This window comes from Scyliorhinus torazame, chromosome 5 (genome assembly GCF_047496885.1).
Source record: "Scyliorhinus torazame isolate Kashiwa2021f chromosome 5, sScyTor2.1, whole genome shotgun sequence".
Classification (NCBI taxonomy): Eukaryota; Metazoa; Chordata; class Chondrichthyes; order Carcharhiniformes; family Scyliorhinidae; genus Scyliorhinus; species Scyliorhinus torazame.
Window position 1 is genome coordinate 83,498,372 of NC_092711.1, and position 3,881 is coordinate 83,502,252.

General features: G+C 49.1%; 1 long non-coding RNA gene across 4 annotated transcripts; it reads left to right on the forward strand.

Moving 5' to 3' along the window:
• Positions 1-222: 222 nt before the first annotated feature.
• Positions 223-3,015, forward strand: LOC140418704 (uncharacterized). 4 transcript variants are annotated; one of them, XR_011945253.1, is made up of 3 exons: positions 223-280; positions 1,803-1,927; positions 2,316-3,015. It is a non-coding gene; the product is annotated as an uncharacterized lncRNA (long non-coding RNA). The 4 variants fall into 4 exon arrangements; XR_011945255.1 differs by having other exon boundaries at positions 232-354; XR_011945256.1 differs by having other exon boundaries at positions 238-306.
• The last annotated feature ends 866 nt before the right edge of the window (positions 3,016-3,881 follow it).

The window sequence follows — 3,881 nt, forward strand, 5'->3', positions numbered from 1 at the left end:
GCCACGTAGTCTAAAGTTATTTTAAAAAACATTATTGGACAATCAGCGAGTCAGCCTGAGCCTGTGGCGGCTGTCACCATCTGGAACTGTCACAATGCCCGGGTGATTGACAGCGGCTCCGGACCAATAGGAAGAGGAGGGGCAGGACTGGAGGCCCGACCGAGAGGGGCTAGTCCTCCAACCAATCGGAGTGAATGAGGGGCGGGACCAGCTGATATTGAAGCATGCGCAGTATTAGTAATGGCGATGGAGAGCGGCTTCTTCTGTGCATCCATAATTTGTAAGACGCGGTTAACAATATGTAGGGTGCGTGAGATCGCGGGGAAGGTCGGAAACGCCGCGTAACCACATTGTGTGGGTCATTAAACTCTGACAAGAGTTTACCGGACTCAGATTGTACTGAGCGGAGCTGAATCCCCTCATTTTCAGCCTGGATTATCGGCCGCCATCTTTATTGGATTGAGTGTGTACCATGGCGCATGCGTGGTCCCCATCTTTGTCGGGGGCAACGTTTCTATGAGTGGGAGGAGCTTGTTACCCATTGTTCAGAATGCAGACAACTTGTCCAAACTATATGACCCTTTGAGTCCCAATGTCTGAATGATGGGGCGGTGGATTGATGGAAAGAAAGGGAAATACATCCTGCTCTTCCGATCCCAATACCTGATGGTCTCAAGATCTGTGGTTCCGTCCACCCATTGCAAAAACTCAAGACCCTGAGTAGACGTCATCCTCAAATGAGGGACTGCTGATGACGACGAGGGGCAAAGTATAAGCGTGGAGAGGGCAGTACAGTGGTTAGCACTGGGACTACGGCGCTGAGGACCCGGGTTTGAATCTTGGCCCTGGGTCACTGTCCGTGTGGAGTTTGCAAATTATCTGTGTGTCTGCGTGGGTTTCACCCTCATGTGCAAGGTAGGTGGATTGACCACGCTAAATTGTCCCTTAATTGGAAAAAGTGAATTGGGTACTCTAAAGTTAGTTTCAAAAAATTATTGGACAATCAGCCTGAGCCTGTGGCGGCTCTCACCACCTGGAACTGTCACAATGCCCGGGTGATTGACAGCGGCAACGGCTCCGGACCAATAGGAAGAGGAGTGGCGGGACTGGAGGACCGACCAAGCGCAGCTGGTCCTCTAACCAATCGGAGTGAATGAAGGGTGGGGCCAGGCTGTGATTAAAGCTGCGCAGTATCAGTAATTGCTCCTTAATTGGAAATAAATAAATACATAAATAAATAATTGGGTACTCTTTAAAAAAATTTTTTTTACGTGCAGCAGGGAGCATGAACTGGACTAGGGAGCAGGAGAAGGGAATGTTGGGAATTTCTATCCTAGACTGACAATCATAGAATCCCGACAGTGCATAAGGATGCCATTCAGCCCATCAAGTCTGCACAGATCCTCTGAAAGAACACCCTACCTAAGCCACCGCCCTGTTCCCGTAACCCCACCTAACAAACATATCTTTGGACATAAGGGGCAATTTAACACGGCCAATCCACCTTTGGACTGTGGGCGGAAACTGGAGCACCCCGAAGAAATACGCAAACACAGGCAGACAGTGACCCACACAGACAGTGACCCAAAAGGCCGGAATTGAATCCAGGTTCCTGGTGCTGTGAGGTAGCAGGGTTAACCGCTGTGCCACCGTGCCGCCCCACACACCGGTGGATTTGGGAAACTCCTTTTACAGGAAGTTAGAAAGGGAGAATTTACGCACGACAAACCCAAACCACAAATTTATTTACTGAATTCCATTTTTGGATTGACATTGATACCTTTTGTAAATTTCATTTTCAGGGTATTAGAAGAGGATTTACAGACCGGAACCTTGAGCAAACTCTTACATCACAATGTGACAGCTTCACTCGATTCATCAGGAAGTGAACATTATTGTCCTTTGAACGCAAGTGTTTGCATTTCAGGTCATTGCCATTCGCTGTTTTTACACACTCTCGCTCACACACACACATGCACTCCCTCTCTCTGTCTTTACCTCTCTCTCCCAAATGCTCTCTGTCCCACACCCACTGTCTCTCACTCTGTCCCGCACCCTCTCTCTCTCGCACCCTCTCTCTCTCGCTCTCACTCACGCCCTCTCTCTCACTAGCGCCCTCTCTCTCACACACACTCTCCCCCTCTCCTCCCAAAGAGGTGAACCAGTTGTTTTTTATGACAACCCAGCAGTTTTCATGGTCACCTTTTCCCAGTGCCGGCCCCACAAATGTCATTCAGCTCAATTTCGCAACCTGTCTTTGTGTTTTTGTGCGTTCTCTCTCACTCCCTATTTTCTGTTTTGAATCACTTTCGCAGAGTATTAGAAGTGAAGGAACTTCAGTCAGGAAATTCAAACTAAACATCACGTCATGATCTACACTCACCAAAACGTTTGTAACATAAACATCATGGGAGTTTGAAGATGGAAGGAAGATGCACCGTTCACAGAGGGGACAAACCGTACACGTGTTCTGTGTGTGGACAAGGCTTCAGTCGATCATCTGGCCTTTCGAAACATAAATGCAGTCACACCGGGGAAAAACCTGGGAATGTGGGGATTGTGGGAAGGGATTTGATTATCCGTCCAAGTTGAAAATCCATCAGCGCACTCACACTGGGGAGAGACCGTTCACCTGCTTCGAGTGCGGGAAGGGATTCACACACTCATACCACTTGCAGACACACCAACACATTCATGCTGGGGAGAGGCCATTCACCTGTTCGCAGTGTGGGAAAGGATTTGCTCATTCCTCCAATCTGCTGAGACACCAGCGAATTCACACTGGGGAGAGACCATTTAAATGTCCAGACTGTGAGAAGTGTTATAAGAGTTCTGGGGAACTGATGTCCCATCAACGTGTCCACACCGAGTAGAGGCCGTTCAGGTGCTTTCACTGTGGGACTGGGTTCAGACGATCATCTGACCTCTCTGTACATCAGCGAGTTCACACTGGAGAGAGACCATTTAAATGTCCAGACTGTGAGAAGTGTTATAAGAGTTCTGGGGAACTGATGTCCCATCACCGTGTTCACACTGATGAGAGGCCGTTCAGGTGCTCTCACTGTGTAAGTGGATTCAGCCGATCATCTGACCTCACTGTACACCAGCGAGTTCACACTGGAGAGAAGCCGTTCAGCTGCTCTGAGTGTGGGAGGGGATTCACTCAGTTATCCAACCTGCTGATGCACCAGAAAGTTCACAAGTAAATTCAGTGATTGGAGCTCGCTGTTAATCACATCCTGGACTGGAACATGTTCATTGGGGTCAGTTGCTGCTGATGTTCATGAACTCTAATCCAGTCACAAGGAATTAAATTCTGAATAAAAATCAAGTCAAATGACTTCCGGGTGCGGCGATGAGCAGCTGAGTCGCACGTTTCGGCAGCTCCCGGTGGAACGGACTTTTGGGCTCTTGATAGGAGCCCCAACGGCAATTTTAACGGCTAAAAACACCGTGCGGTAAACCAGAAGGGTGTTCCCCCTGGACACGGATGGAAAAAGGAGAGGAAAGTGGCCGGATTGCAGCGGATCCTTTGGAACAACGGCAAGGAAGGCAAGCAGAAACCAAGATGGCGTCGGAAGGTGGCAGTTTCATATGGGGCCCTGAACAACAAGAGTTCTTGAAACGCTGCGTGGAGGAGATAAAAAAGGAAATGAAGAAAGAGTTGTTGGCCCCGATATTACAGGCGATTGAAGGGCTGAAAGAGGAACAAAAGACCCAGGAGCAGGAGCTTCGGGTCGTGAAGGCGAAAGCAGCAGAGAATGAGAACGATATACAGGGCCTGGTGGTGAAGTCGGAGATACAGGAGGCACACCAGAAACGATCTGTGGAGAGGTTGGAGGCACTGGAAAACAACGCAAGGAGGAACAACTTGAGGATTC